Source organism: Vipera ursinii (assembly GCF_947247035.1).
Source record: "Vipera ursinii genome assembly, chromosome: 1".
In the NCBI taxonomy this organism is placed as follows: Eukaryota; Metazoa; Chordata; class Lepidosauria; order Squamata; family Viperidae; genus Vipera; species Vipera ursinii.
In genome coordinates, this window is record NC_139512.1 from 257435947 (window position 1) to 257453155 (window position 17209).

Below are 17209 nucleotides of genomic sequence, written 5' to 3' on the forward strand. Positions count from 1 at the left end.
TGACTATGCTATCATAACTAAGGGAATTGGAGAAGGAATTCTTGTTGCTGTAACTTGACCTATCTACAAATGACTTTGTTATTTACTACTGTTTACTTTTAACTAAAAAGGGATGCGGTGGCTCAGTGGGTTAGGACGCTGAGCTTGTCGATCAGAAGATCGGCAGTTTGGCGGGTCGAGTCCCGAGTGCCGCGTAGCAGAGTGAGCACCTGTTACTCATCCCAGCTTCTGCCAACCTAGCAGTTCGAAAGCACGTAAAAATGCAAGTAGAAAAATAGGGACCACTACAGTGGGAAGGTAACAGTGTTCCGTGCGCCTTTGGCGTCTAGCCATGCTGGCCACATGACCACGGAGACGTCCTTGGACAAGCGCTGGCTCTTCAGCTTTGAAATGGAGATGAGCACCGGCCCCTACAGTAGAGTCGGAAACGACTAGCACGCATGTGCGGGGAACCTTTACTTTTACCTTTTACTTTTAACTACCCAACCACTGTATTGCTTCATAAATACCTGGATGTAAAACTAAAAAAAATCAATAAAACTTCTATTAAAAAAAGAGTGAAACCTTTAAATATATTAAGGGTGTGAATAAGGTTCTAGAAGGCAGTATTTTTAATATTAAGCAAAAACCAGGAACGTGAAGGCAGTATTTTTAATATTAAGCAAAAACCAGCAACATGGAGGTATAACTGACAGGAGGAAAGCTCAAAAGTTGGAAAGTACTACCTTGGGGAAAGAGTAGTGAAAGCTCGGAACCAACTTCCAGCAGAGTTAGTGGGTCAGTCATCAGTAACTGAGTTTAAACGTGCTTAGGAATAAACACATGTCCATCATCCAACAAAAATTTTAAAAAATAAAAAATAAAATAAAAATAATTAAACAATAATAAATAAGTAAAAATGAAAACAAACAACACAAGAAAAAATCCTCAAAGAGAAGACTCAATGGACCACTATGTCCATTTTTCTGCTATCGGTTTTCTATCAGTGTTTATCAGTGCTTTTTTTGTAAAAGAAAAAGGTGCCGGAACTCACACATGTCATACAACCCATCTTGCCTACCCTACAAGTTTCCATCCAAAAAAGGTGCCGGAACTCAGTTCTGAGCGTTCTATGACAAAAAAAGCCCTGGTGTTTATGTTTCTAATGCTATCAAAGCAGTTTTGCAACATCTCATCTGGAGGCCCAAGTGAGCAGTTTCCCGTCCTGGTAAGAGGTCCTATTTTGTCCTGTCAGAATGTCATCCTTTCTCCTGCCATTCTGGTGCTATGGGCATTTCATCCCATCATCACTTGGTTAAGAGGCAGGGTTATCACACAAATACATAGACATGGTGGTTGGTTTCTAGTCCTTTTATCATTTGTCTTTTCTTGTCCAAAGGCAAACAAGTTGAGTGAAGGACAAAGATGGTAAACAGGAAAACAAATGACTGCCCTTTCTCCATCCTTTGACCAGTTAGAAGAAGCTGGGGCCTGCAGTAGGGGTAGGAGGACAATGCAGTACCACTGGGGAGAGTTGTGCAGTTACACAAATCTGCAGAAGAGAGTAAGAAGGAAGAGATGGTGTCTATATAGAAGTCTCTTAATCTGCATCTTATTTATTTTTCTGTACTCCAGCCCAAGGAAGAAATCCACAAAAGAGAAATTTGAATTAACTCTGTTCATTTCCTGCCCCATAATTTGTTTTCTGTCCCATATATCTTCTATGCCAGAGGTCCCCAACCTTTTGGGCACCAGGGACTGGTTACATGGAGAGAGATTTTTCTGCAAACCAGAAGGGCCGTGGTTTTGCATGTTGCCTGCATCTTGCAGATGGGGCTTTGCTTGTTTGTGTGGACTGGTTGCTGGCATGCCACAGCCCAGTACAGGTCCATGGACCAGGGGTTAGGGATCCCTGTTCTATGCTATATGTCACCAGCATGTTTTTTCCTTCTGTTTTTCTATCCACTTGTCTTTTGATAATTCCAGTTTATAGAAGGAATCTTATTCTATTGCAAAATGCCCTTTTTCAGCCACAGTGCCTTTCTTCATTCACATGTTATCCCATTTGCCCTCCATGTTTCAGCTGTATCCCACCTTGCACACTGTTTCTCTTGACTCCGTAGCATTTCAGTAGGCACCATTGGCAGTTCTGATTGCTTCCATTCTTGTCTCTGCTCCTCTCTCCTCCCTAACATCTCAGCTCCTTGTTTCCTTTTTGGTTTCTGTTTTGTTCTTTTTCTCTCCTCACATTTTCTGTACCCTTTTCCACTGACTTCACACACCTGCCTCCTAGGAACATCTGGTGCCTCCTTCTGACAGTATCTCTAAGTTCTTTTGATCCATCCTATTTAACAAAGCAAAAGGTCTCATGTCTTCTCCACTTTCATTCCAGAACACATAACTTCATTTTCACCTACAACTGGAACACAAAGGCTTCTATGAAATAGTAAAGTGTTTCTTTTCCAGGAATATTGTATAAATGGTGGGGTTTTTTACCCTTTGGTTTTGATTTTGTGTAAGCTACCGAGTGAACTAAAGCTATATCAATGGTGGGTAGGTAGATGATAGATCAGTGATGGCAAACCTATGGCATGCATGCCAGAGGCAGCACTCAGAGCCCTCTCTGTGGGCAGGCCCGTCGCCACCGCCAGCATCTTGCGCAGGTCCATTAGGCCGCCACTGGCACCCGCAACAACAGCCCCACCCAGCACAAAGGAGGTGAAGTTGCTGGCTAGCAAGCTTGAGTAGAGGTGGTAGAGCACGCCCTCATCCGCTCACAGGCCTCTATGTGCAGTGGCCAATGGTGTCAGGCAGCAGCCGCCCTTGCCTCGCTTTGCATTGCCCTGCAACAAAGGAACCACTGCCCTACCCCCTGCCTCACCCCGCAGGAAAAGCCTCCTGCCCACCACCCCACCCACCAGAGATCCCCTGGATCTCCCCCAATCCTGCCCAGCCCCCACAGGCGTCCCGCCACAAACAACATTGAAGTAGTCATGCCCACCCTGGCCATGCCCACCCAGTCTGCCATGCCCACCTCAGCCACACCCACCCATTGGGCCATGCCCCTCCCCGAGAGCACCACAGTGCTGATGCGGCCCTGGTACTTTGCGATAAATAAGTGGGTTTGGGTTTGGGGTTTGGGTATTTGGTCGCTAAAAGGTTCACCATCACTATGATAGATGATAGATGGATGGATGGATGGATGGATGGATGGATGGATGGATGGATGGATGGATGAATAGATAGATAGATAGATAGATAGATAGATAGATAGATAGATAGATAGATAGATAGATAGATAGATGATAGATAGATGATAGATAGATAGAAGATAGATAGATAGATAATATAGATAGATAGATAGATAGATAGATAGATAGATAGATAGATAGATAGATAGATAGATAGATAGATAGATAGATAGATACTGCAGATGCCCCACCTTTGTATAAACAGATAAATCTATACAAAAGCAACAGATAAATTCCACTGCAGGCTATCTTCACCCAAACAGATTTCCAATGTCTCAGTTATGAGTAGGAAGTAGATTAGTGCAGTCAGTCAGAGTTTGCAAACTCTGCCATGAAGATCTTCTTCCCTTCATATCTGAAACGGAGCCAGTAGGCAGTGTAGCTTCTCTATCTGTACAAGCTTGAGGAAAGACTTTATTGTACTTAAATGCATCAGTTTAAGATTTTCAGTAATTTGTCTGTTTTGACAAAGTGCCAAGTCACCTGCAAAGTCACCTGTGCTGTAAGTATTCTTAGATGGTGTAATATTCTAGAAGGAGGGCCATATTAGTTTATGGTAGCTAAAAATTAGAAAAAGTCCTATTAGTCTTTTCAAATTAATATTTACATTTTAAAAAGGCATACGTTTTTTGACCAACATATGCCATTTAAGAACAATTGTTGGTATGAAAAGATGCTAAAAGACTGCTTCTGTTTTTGCCTACTTATGCCAAAAACTATAAGCATTTGCTTTCGAGCTACTTAAATGCTAAAATCCTCTGGCATTTAGCCAAATTTCACTGCAGGAAACAGACACTTGGGGAATCCTTCTTTAGAAAGATGTGATTGCCAGGCATAAAGGACTGTCAGAGCAACACAAGAACCACAAATCTTTGTATTCTTTCCAACCCAGTTGAATATTGAAAAGAAATTATGTGAAGGGGCTTAGATTCTGTCTTCACCATTAGCAGGACTGATTTTTAGAAAGTAAACAGCTTTGGTATGTGGGGTGAGCACACAGATACATACAGATACCCACACCCACACACCCACACACAAAAGCATCACATCTGCACTTATGCTAATTATTGACCCACACATACAGAGAGGCAATATTATTATTATGTATTTATTGTATGGCACATGCACATCACATTTTGATAAAAATACAAGAGATAAAAATACAAAAGATGAAATATACTGTATAATCTAAAATATTATAAAAGTATGTCTAGATTATCAATATAATTTCTGCTTCATTTTCCCAGCCAGGAAACTAGGAAAGTTTCCATTATAGGCACAGTTTTGGCACTCTGACAATAGATAGATAGATAGATAGATAGATAGATAGAGAGAGAGAGAGAGAGAGAGAGAGAGAGAGATAGATAGATATGATAGAGAGATAGACAAAGATAGAGAGATATAAATATATACTCTGTGTGTGTATGTGTAACGTATACAAATACAACAGATTACTTTGTTACACAGGGAAAAAAAACAGTCTCTTATGGCCACTGCTGAATAATTCCAAAAAACATGTACCGCATACTTTTCTGGCCTGGTTTACCTTACCCTTCCTTGTATTCTGTATGAACTACCTATCATTTTGTCATCTCCCTTCTCTCTGCTGTCAGCATCCATTTTGAATTGAAAATATCTTTCTTCACATTTTGCTGTACCTGAATTAATTCCTTCAGCTTACCTTTGATGTAAAACCATGCACTTATTTTGGACTGCACATTGGGCTGTAATGAGTTAAGTTGCCTGTTAAATTGGAGTCAACTGTATTTATTTTCACGTCACTAGAACAGAGCTTAAGGGCTGTAAATAGAGAGTGAAAACTAGCAAACAGAGGTCAAGGTTTTCAAAGATACAGTGAAGAGGAATTAGTCCAAGTGGAAAATTCTTTGGGAGGTGTCACAAAGTATGCCAGCATAAATTTGCCATGTCTCCACTCTACTTGGCCTCATTTTTTAAAAAAAATGGTAAAGAGTGTTTATCTGAGACTATCTTGGTGGACTTCTCTGCAGGCAAGAAAATCATCTGCTAGTCATTCTCCATCAAGTAGAGCAGGGTTAGAGGAGGAAGATAGTTTTGACAGGTGGCTGGAAGAGTGCCTTTACCCTCTGCCAGAAGTTGCAGTTGTGGGAGCAGAAGTGCAACACAACAGAAAACAATGACCAAACACACAGTTGGGGGCATGCCAACAAATATTCCACCTTGCAGGAAACTTCTCTAACATTCTAGCTCTCGTGCCTGAGGAAACCTTCTCTGTGTATATTTTGGCTCTAGCATCTTTGTTGTTGTTAGAGGACAATTTTCCCATTTTGGGATGACATGTTCTGATAGAAATTATATGTGCGTATTCAACTTATCATAAGGGACGCGGTGGCTCAGTGGGTTAGGACGCTGAGCTTGTCAATCAGAAGATCGGCAGTTTGGCGGATCGAATCCCGAGTGCTGCATAGCAGAGTGAGAGCCTGTTACTCGGCCCAGCTTCTGCCAACCTAGCAGTTCGAAAGCATGTAAAAATGCAAGTAGAAAAATAGGATACAGTACGGTGGGAAGGTAACAGCATTCCATGCGCCTTTGGCATCTAGTCATGCCGGCCACATGACCACGGAGACGTCCTCGGACAAGCTCTGGCTCTTCGGCTTTGAAACAGAGATGAGCACCGGTTCCTAGAGTCGGAAACTACTAGCACGCATGTGCGGGGGAACCTTTACCTTTTTATTCAATTTATCAATAGCTGTTAGGGATCATATGCCATAAACCTCCCATCCTAGACTCTCAACCCTTCTTCTCAACATTAGTGGCATTTTTCAAGGGAAGGTTATTTAAACTAATGAGCACTTTATGCTAATTACTCTAATGCAGGAATTTCCCAACAACACTGTAATTATTAGGAAAGTAAGAATTGACAATGTAACTCAGAGCACTCTTGGGTTCATCCTGAGGTCTTCCACTGGTAGTTTTCAAGCCATCCCTATCAAGAAACAGCAAGCCATTTCTCTGAGCAACACAATAGGTTTTGTCTTCCGAGATGCTAAAAATGTTAGACTTTTTTGTTGCAATCTTAAGAGATACAGGGTCCGTACTTTCTGCTAAGTGAGTCCCTGCTTATCTCCCTCAAAGTCCTGTGTTTGACAGCATCTCAGTAACTAAATATATGTATTTTCATTCAACTGTCTTTATATGAATTTCTGGGACTTTTTATATTTCTTCCATGCTGATTGATGCTAATCTTTGGAGCTTTGCAAGCAGTTCATTGACAAATACTTCTTTCAGGATGTACACCAATTGGCACATGTTTGAAACAGATTTTAGAACCTTCAGGATCTGCATGATTGTTTGGGGAGGCGTTTTAACTCTATTCTTAGTAGCTGGAAATCTTGCCATGGTTTATGGCTACAAACCAAGTTGTTTTAAATAGAATTACATGGTTTAGGTAAGAAAATACCGAGGGGTTTCACATTAGGAATGGAAGTTTACAAAATAAGCATGACATAATTGGCACATGATTTGACATTATTTATAGAAACAGAAGGTACTGATTATATTAAGCTTTTATGTTTAGAATTGTTAATTAAGAGCAATGTATATATGAAACATGTTATCAAACAATTAAGAGGTATGTATGTGTATTTCTGTCTGTCCACGTCTTGTAAAATGTTACTTGACATAAGATTGTTCTTCTCTTTCTTCTCCCTCTCCTTCTTCTCCTCCTTAGCATATATTTTCCTATATGTAGGGAGATTCTCAGTGATTATTTTCCCAAAGGTACTTTTTCAAGAGGCATCTGGACTTTCTCTGTTTTTCCTTGAAGATATTTCACTTCTCATCCAAGCTTCTGAAGCTGAAGAACCGAGGAAGCTTCCGTTCTTCAGAATTGAAGAAGCTGCTTGGATGAAAAGCAAAATGTCTTCAAGGAAAAACAAAGAAAGATTGCCTCTTGAAAAAGCACCTTTGAGAACATTTTCCCATGCTGCATTTGTATGCAACATTGCTTTGTATACATTTTTTTCCATCGAAGAAAGGGAGATTGCAGATATCTGCTGAGATCAACCAAAGTACTGTGTTTGAGAAGAAACTTGTCACAGATTTGTTTCAGATTTGTAGATCACCTCTCCTTGGTGAGATTTTAGAATCACAGGGGTGGAAGGAGCTTGGATGTGAGTGCAGGAATCTTCAAGCCACTCCAGACAAATGGCTCCAAGAAACCAAGGCAGTGCAAATCATCATGGACACCTTTGAATCCATCTAGTCTGTCCTTTGAGAGGTACATTTTATTCCTGGGAGAGGGTGGGAGAAAAATACACACTTTTGTATATCCTGTATCTTTATTTTAGATCTCAGCTTCATTTTGCTCTGTACGTTATACTACAAACATTCTGCTTTTACTAAACTCTGTAAAATGCTTATCTGTTTTGTGTATTAAATTGCTTGTTGCAGGAAGCAGAGGACAACCAAAACAGTAAAATTTTATTATTTCTTTGTTTTTAAAAAAATGTTTTTAAAGGGTTGATTCAACTAGCTAAGGCACATGATAGAGCATGTGATTTTTCCCCTACATTGTCATTTCTTTATTGTTTATAATTCTGTCACAAACTGTAATTCCAATGTTCCTTTCAAAAGCTTGTGTAATACTATTTTCAGCTTGCTTTTTTGATAACTCTTATATTTGTAGAACACAGTGACGAGATTCCGGTTTATTGTTTTATTATGTTTATGAAGAGAGTTGAAGATCAATATAGATGATGGCCAGTATTTACTGGTTTAAAATCCTCACTATCTGGGACATTCATCTTTTAATGTCTAGGTTCTACTCCTATAACCTTTTATTTGTGAGTAAATAAAGCTTTGCGGGATGCAACGTGAGTGAGTCACCAGGACCAGAGGTTTATTCTTCTGAGCTTTCAGATTCATGATAGAGCTCATCCTCAGGGAACTTATCTCTTTCCAGACACATTCTGGAAAGAGAGATTCCCTGAGGATAGGATCCAGCATGAATCTGAAAGGTTGGAAGAATAAACCTCTGGTCCTGGTGACTGATTCAGAATGGATCCTGCAACATTATCCTGGGACACATATATTTGCCTTCATTTGCGAGGAATTTTTTTAAACCTAAAAATGGAAGGAAGGAAGGAAGGAAGGAAGGAAGGAAGGAAGGAAGGAAGGAAGGAAGGAAGGAAGGCCCAAAGTACTATGTATCAAAATTCTTGTATGCTTCAGATAAAAACCTGTTACCCTTCAGTTGTTGCTGAATCAATTCCTAACAGTCTCTGAAAGCATGGCAGAAGTGAAGAATGCTAAGAACTGTAGTTCAGCAATATCTGGAAATTCTCACAAGCTGCTCGCCTCTAAAGAGTACCATAAATCATACTTTCATGGCTGCACAGTCAATGACCAAATCAGATTTATGCTGAATAACATGTAAAACAGAAATGTATGTTTGCATTTGTGGGTGCTGCTTTATTTTCTAGAATTTAAATATGCTGCATTACTGTCAGACCTTTGAGGGGGACCAGATCAGGAAACAGTCCAGACAACCTCAGCTAAAACTTTACTGACATAAATTACAATAACACAATCTTGAAAGCCTGACTGTGTAACTTATGGAGTATAAGCCTCTTATACCCAAGTGCTCATGTTGGAGTCAGTTTTTGCTTCTTTCTCATGCTTTTTCTGTTTCCTGGGTTCAAGGCATGCTTTTGTTTTCATAACCATTTCTGCATATTTTCTTCAAGGTCATCTCTGTAGCTTTCCACAATTATAAATCTAATGAATGCAATGTGCTTAAAATCTAAAAAATAAAAATGAAATAATTGATTTATTAAGTCATTACATTTATAAAACTTGAACAATAAATCTGGAATTGAAGATTTATAAATAAAGAGGTAATAAATTGATCAACCTGGAAGCATCTGAAAAACAAAGTAGTGATAACTTGGGGGGCCGGGGGGGGGGAGGGAAACCCATGTGATTTGCTATATTCCATAGTTGATTGAGGAAATGCTGATAAATCTTGGATACACTTGGCAAATTAGTTGATAAATTTAGCCATATGATTTTGATAAATAAATTAGGCAAAGATGATTTTGATAGCATATTGGTTAGATGGTTCAATGGTTGGCTTGAAACTTCAAAGAATGTTTCAAAGGTCCTTTGTGTGTGTGTGTGGGGGGGTTTCTTTGAAAACATTTCCCTTCTCATCCAAGAGGCTTCTTCTTCAGAACTAAAGCTTCTTGGATGAGAAGTGAAGTGTTTTCAAAGGGAAAAAACAAGAAAGTCCAGTAGTCTTTTGGAAAAAAAAACACTGTTGTGTTTTGGGTTTGAATGAGCAAGAAAGATGGGAAACCCCTATAGGGGTATACAGCAACTTTATTGATAACCATAACTGTACTGTACTGAGGGGTTAGGGTGTACATGCACTCTTTATATACCATCATACAACCAATCAGATTGAACCCATTATTCCCGCTATTTTGGTTCCCGCCTGAACTGTTAGAGCTCAGTACATGTGCTGGAGAACTGTTAGTTTCCAGTATGCAAGTGAATAGGTGTTTTTCCAAACCCCAATACATAACACCCCTTCCCCTTTTAACGATTAAACAGTATAACTCTATTTTATTATAGGTGTACATCTTTCACTCCAACTCCCAATACATGGTTGAATGATTGACCCCATTCAAGGTTATATACTCCTATAACCCTTATTCAAGGATTAATAAACTCACTCCTAACCACCATCATTTGATTCTGAGTGATTGACCGCACTCAAGGTAGTAGTTTCCAATGCGACCTTCTCGGATGTGCAGTGTAAGGGTTGCTGCCAGTAAGATTAAAGACAGACCCATTTTTTGCTGTTCTGCCAGTAGAAATGTACTACCAAGTAGTACATAATGACCTATTGAGAATGTGTCTATGAATAGACCTTCTCCTGTAAGTCCCCTTACAGTATGCCATGCACATTACAAATTAACAAAATCCAAAAAACAAGAGACATGCCTCCCACTTGGTGATTCATGACATACTTCTTTCTCTTAATTGACCACATAATCAGCAAGATGTGCAGGTGGCCTATGAAGTCATAAGGAGCGTCTTTGTGGTTCCCTCACTTTGTAGTCTACCAACTTATTAGGCATGCCATGAGAATCTGTGTTCTCCTCCGCTGGAGACTCTGAAGGATTGCTCTGGCTGGCCCTGTCCGGTAGGCCCACCCCAGAGTCAGATCTTGAAGCAGAATTAGCACAGTAGTCACTGAAGATTGGTTGATCCGACTGATCAGGGGTTTCTTGTTGCATCTCTGTGCCCTCTTGGTCCTCCTCAGACTCCAACTCAACTGTGTGCTGAAAACGCTGGTAGGGAGAATAAGGGCTAGCCTGTGTGCCAGCGTAAGAACTATGGGAGAAATTATTACCCTCACACTCACTTAGTGACCATTCGGGAAATCTTTTTCTTAGTCGATCCATGTGCCGTCTTACCAGACGTCCCCCCTCCACCCCTACTGTGTAAGATAGGGGGCCTGATTTGTCAACCACCTTCCCAGGAACCCACAAGTGTCCTGGTCCATAGTTCCTGGCCCAGACCAAGTCACCAGGTTGTAGCCCCCTTGGGGGTTTGGGTTGAGCAGCATCAGATGCCACTCTGACAGGGTGAAGTCTGTTCAGTTTAGTGATGAGGCATCTGCCCCAATGCAGTTCCGCAGGGCTTTTCCCAGTGGCTGTACAAGGTGCGGAGTGTTGACAAAGTAAGAAATCTGCAAGTCTGTGGTGCCAGTCACCTGTGATGATGCACTTGAGTGCATCTTTGGTCATTCTCACCATTCGTTCTGCTTCTCCATTCGATGACGGGTGGAAGGGCGCGGATGTGGTGTGTCTGATCATGTTTGCTCTGAGGAAGGCCTGAAACTCAGCAGTGGTAAATTGAGCTCTATTATCTGAGACCAGGACATCAGGTAACCCATGTGTGGCAAAAAGTTTCCTCAGCACCTGGATGGTCCTGGCAGTAGGCATGTTGGGGACTGGAACTACTTCTAGCCATTTCGAGTGGCTATCTACTACAATTAAGGGGTGTCCTTGAAATGGGCCAGCGTAATCGATATGGATCCTGGACCAGGGCATGTGAGTTGCCTCCCACCTGTGGAGAGGTGCCTGGGGCATTTCTGGTCTAGACCTTTGGCAAATATAGCATCCATGTACCTGCTCCTCAACAGCCTTGTCTAACCCAGACCACCACAGGTAGCTTGTAGCTAACGCCTTCATGCGCACTATGCCAGGATGTCCCTCATGTAGGGACTGTAGTACCCTATCCCTCAAGACTGAGGGTATGATGACCCTATTTCCCTACAATAAATATCCTTTGTGAGCTGATAACTCATGCCTTCTTAGAAAATAAGCTTGGAACTCAGGGCCTGGACTTCTGTTTTGCCATCCTGTGAATACCCAAAAACTTCTTCTGTTTCACCTGAGATGAGAACATCATCAAAGTATGGGCACACACCCTGGATGCCCTTTAATGTTCATTCCATGATTTCCTGAAATATCCCTGGTGCCACACTAGTGCCAAATTGCAAACGATTCATTCTGAATGCTCCCTTGTGTGTAACGATAGTTTGAGCTGCTGCTGTAGCCACGCTAACAGGCAGCTTCTGGTATGCCTGCGCCATGTCTAGCTTTGCGAAAATGGCGCCACCCTGAAGGGAAGCGAGAACATGGCCGACCATTGGGACCAGGTAAGCATGCTTATTTAAAGCCTTATTTAGGGTGCACTTATAATCCATGCAGATACAGATTTCCCCATTAGGTTTAAGTGGGGTAACTATAGGGGTTTCCCATTCCCCCCATCTACAGGCTGCAACACTCCTTGTTCAACTAATTTGTCCAATTCCGCTTCAATTTTATGTTTCAATGCGAATGGGACTCTCCTGGGTTTAATCCTGATGGGCATAATGTTCGGGTCTAATTTAAATGAAATTGGGGGCCCTGTGTACATTCCTAGCTTTTTTTTTTATTGAAAAGTTTTACAGTACACTTTTTAAAAGACAAAAACCCTCCCAACCCCCTCCCCTCTCCCCAAACCTCCCCAACTCTTCCCTCCCCTCCCCCTCCCCCCTCCCCGACTTCCCAGAGCTAAATAGGGTATAAAAATAAAAATACAAACAATCATAATCTACCATATGCAAACAACAATAAAATATTAAGTTCTATCGCACTTTAACTCTTATTAAAATAACTACAAGTAATTTATATATCACATCAATACTTATTCAAATGCTAGGTGAAACTTTTTAGTCCCATATTTATTCTGATGTAATCAATCCATCTTCTCCACTCCACAATATATCTCTGTTGCGACTGGTCTTTCAAGTACGCTGAGATCTTTGCCATTTCCGCCAAATTGGAAACTTTTAAAGTCTATTCTTCTATAGTCGGCAGTTCTTCCTTCTTCCAATATTGCGCTACTAAAAGTCTCGCTGCCGTAATTAAATTCAACATCAACTTAGTGTCCACAACAGTAGTACATTCCTAGCTTTGAATCGAACACGTCTGCAAATTCTTCGCAGACAGATTCGATGTTACTCCCATGCGTTTGATTAATGCCGGTAATTAAGATTTCTAATGCCTCAAACCAATCTAACCCTATTAAACTGGTTCATTGGCCCTCTACCACAATGACATCCAGGTGCCCATGAAACTTTTTAAACTTTTTAACAGACAGGAGAGCCTCCCCCTTAATTCTAACCTTGTTGTTCTGAAAATCGGTCAGTAGAGGGCCTCAATTTAACCCACTGCTTACTGCGACTGCAAACAATTTTAAAGGTCTCGTACGAGATAATTGAGACCGCTGAGCCAGAGTATAGTTCCATCTTGCATGGAATGCCTTGTAAATTAATCTTAAGTTTTAGTTTAGGCTTTAGGGGGCAGTGGGCCCCAGTTCAGCAAATAGTTCTCCGACTCTGGCGCCCGGTACCTCTCTTTGTCGAGTTCTCTGATTGTTGCTTGAGCTGACCTTCTCTGGAGCGGGTTCGGCACACTACAGCAATGTGTCCCGTTTGTCCACAGGCCTGACACGTAGCCCTCTGGAACCTGCAATTCACACGTGCATGGTTGCCACTGCAACCCATACATCGAGGGAAGAGAGCTGCCTTACAGGTGTTCTCTCTGTGATCCAGTCCTCACTCTTGTGTCCCAGCTAGCTTCTGAAGCTTGTCTACTTCTGCTTCTTCATCGACTGTGGTTTCATCATACTTAGCTGCTTCATGGTGAATTGTTTCTTCAGGTTTGAGGGTTTTGGATGTCTGTACTACTTGGACCACGCCTCCGGCTGCTTCATCAGCCATTATTTTGTCTTGCGTGTCAAGTAGCGTTAAGTTAGGTCTTGCAAAAAGTCTCTGCTGCAGTGCCTTGTCTCAAAGGCCACATACTAGCCGGTCTCGTAGGCATTTATCCAGGTTGGAAAACCTGCAGAGGCATGCAGCCTGGCGTAAGGCCGCGATGAACTCTGATGCAGTTTCCCCAGGGCGTTGCACTCTCTGGTCGAACCTGAATCACCAGGCCATCTCCGACATTCTGGGTTTGAAGCGTCCGTTCAGCTTCTGTTTGAGATCAGTGAATGAGACGGATTCAATCAGTTTCGGGGCGAATAGACTTTCAGCCAAGTTGAACGTCACAGGCGCGCTGATGCAGAGTAGAGTTGCTGCTTTTAGGCCATCTTCTGCGATTTGGTTCACCCGTCAGTAGTTTTCTACTTGCCCAATGTGCGACGGCCACTGCTCGGGATGGCAGATGTCGAATTCACGGGGCTGGCCGACTTTTGGCATCTTCTTTCTCTTGCACTTGGATCCTGCTCCACAGGCTCAGACGGGTGATTCTGAGCACGTGGCCGCTAGCGTGCTGATCTAGCCGGCCGATAGAGAGGGGGGAGAAAGATGCCTCTTTCCTCCATCATGTAAAGCCATCCCCTCGTGACTTCAGCTCTATGGCGAAGCAGGATCCCACCTTCGTCACCACTGTTGTGTTTTGGGTTCGAATGAGCAGGAAAGATGCCAGGCATGTGAGTACAGAGGAACAGCAACTTTATTGATAACCTTAACTGTACTGAGGGGTTAGGGAGTATATGCACTCTTTATATACCATCATACAACCAATCAGATTGAACCCATTATTCCTGCTATTTTGGTTCCCGCCTGAACTGTTAGAGCTCAGTACATGTGCTGGAGAACTGTTAGTTTCCAGTATGCAAGTGAATAGGTTTTTTTTTCCAAACCCCAATACATAACAAGCACCTTTGGGACAAACAACAATAAAATATGGATGATTAAAAACTTCCATAGACTTGAAGGGTGTTCATTTCTAATTAAAATGAGCTAATTTTGGAATGATGTTATCAATATTCTTGTTAAAGATGTGGGCAATGAATGGAAAGAATACTTACCATGTTTCTATATCACAAAATTAAACTGGATGGAAAATAGCTCAGAAAAGGTTTTGTTCAATTTATCAAAGAATTTTATAGATTGGAAACATGGATTGAAAATAACAGAGAAGTCTTCACAATGGTAAGAGAAATCAAGCAAGCAAATGCAGGATAGATGATATTCTAGGTTGCCAACAGTACTTGAGAAAAACATATTGGAACAGTAGAAGATCATAAGCTGAATGTGATTGGCACACAATGCAGCTACAGCAAAAAGAAACATAAAGGTAAGCTGCATCAATAGTTTTGCAATTGGATGAAGTAAAAAAATCCATTTATCTGTGTTGCCCAGACTTCATGTTGAATTCTTTGTCCAGTTTGCAGCTTATGTAATATAATGTGTTATTTTAAATCTATTGGATTTTAATAGGAACTGCTCACCTTCCTACTGAACCCTCCTAATGCAAGGTAAGTAAAAATATCTAATTGGGATAGTGACAAGGATACATAATACTTACACTACATGCAAAAAAAAATATTACATGTAAATTCTTATGCCACCTTTGAAAATCATGTCCTTTCCCAGAAAATTACAGTAAAAAACCCCTTATTGGTATAAAATTATGTCACTATCTTAAATTTTACTTGGTTAACCAAAGCCAGTTAAAATCAAAGATAATTTCGACTGTCTAATACAGGGGTTTTCAAACTTGGCCCTTTTATGACTTGTGGACTTCAACTCCCAGAATTCATCAGTCATACACACTGGCTGAGGAATTCTGGGAGTTGAAGTCCATAAATCATAAAAGGGCCAAGTTTGAAGACCCCTGGTCTAATATATTGTCAAGCACCAAGAAAATCAGGAGATCCAGGCAGTTCAAATTTTTATAAAGATTTGTTGTATGCTTAAGCTCTCTACATAAATATTAACTAACAGTCAAGGGAAATTAGTGGGAGTTAAGAATAGAAGAATTTCAAGATGGGCTGGACTTAGATCTCTTGCGGGCATGAAGGGACTTATGACTGATGACGCGTTTGACCCCTCCCTCAGGCTCAGCCTAGTCATCTATATATAGACAAAGATCACAAAACCTTTTAAATTGCAAGCACCATGAATAGAAATGAAAGACTTTTTAGGAGCAACTACAGGAAAAGTCAGGTGTAATTTTTTTTGGAATGAATTCTGTAGAACTGGATGGGGTAGAGCTGATGAATCTCTGCCAACTCTATTGACCTTTCTGGCAGAAAAAATCTTGGAAGAGTACCTCAAAGCAAAGCAGGTTCATACTAGTTACTGATGGATCTTCACATTACTAACATCCATTCTCTATCATGTGGCATAGATACATGGAAATGGACAAGAAGTATTGTAGAAAAACCACTGGGGATTTAAATAGCTGATTCACTTCCAGAGATCGAAGTCCTTATTTTGCAGTATGAATAGGTTTCTTAGACCAAATTAGATCTGTATTGCAGTCCTTTCATTATTTTCTACTTTAGCCAGCTTATTAAATTTCTCTTTAATTAAAGTAAATTAAAGTACTTGAACTTGGCCATCTTAGGTGCAGTGCATTTTAGCTGCCAAAAAGGACCATTCTGCATTGGGCTGGAAAAAAAACCTTTAATAGAGAAAGGACCATTTTCTAGTTGTTTTCAAAGACTAAGGTGCCTGTCGCAGTTAGAAAGTCAATGAGCTGATTTTTAATTCAAGGAAAAGCATTTCATTGAATTCATGCTGCATCTTGAAGCTTTGCCATCTGTTAGGTTGATTCCATTATGGCTTCCGCCTTTTATGTTTACATCGAATCCTAATGCTCTTACTGGGAATCTAATTTTGGGTCCTAGGCTTGAGAGAAAATAGCAAGAAAGACCAGCCTGAGAGTCTAGGCATGTTCTAACTCAAGCATAGGCCATCTCAAACTTGGACATAATTTCCAGGAAAATTGAAATCTTTGTAATGGCTGTAGATTGGTTGACTAAGAATTGTGTGACACATTAATTGCACCTCATGCTTGAAACTCATGCTTGCCCAAAGGTCAAAACTAAGAGAACCTAAGGGTAAAGACACAGCTAGACAACTGCATTACAGTGCTACCCACTAGTCCTTCAAGTAGTGGAAATCTAAACCTCTGCAGATTTTAAAGTACACATAGTCCTTGTCTTACAACCACAACTGACCCATCTACTATTTTTATTTTCATGTATTTTTCAAGTAAGATGTATATGGTAGCATCTTTGTTGTTCATGCAATCAAAGAGATGCCTTTTCAACCTTTCCAAAACTTTGTAAAAAGAGACATTCTTACAACAAACATAATAAAGAATATTGTTTGTTTTTAAAAAGAGCCTTGGTGGAGCAGTGGGCTAATGCCTCCTTAAGTAACACCAGCTGCCTGCAATTAGTGCAGGTTCGAGTCCCACCAGGCTCAAGGTTGACTCAGCCTTCCATCCTTCCGAGGTTGGTAAAATGAGGACCCAGATTGTTGGGGGCAATTAAGCTGACTTTGTAATAATGTCGCTGGGGGGGGGGGCGAAAGCCCTAATAAGCAGGCATATACATAGAATGAAGGCTACTGCTAAGCA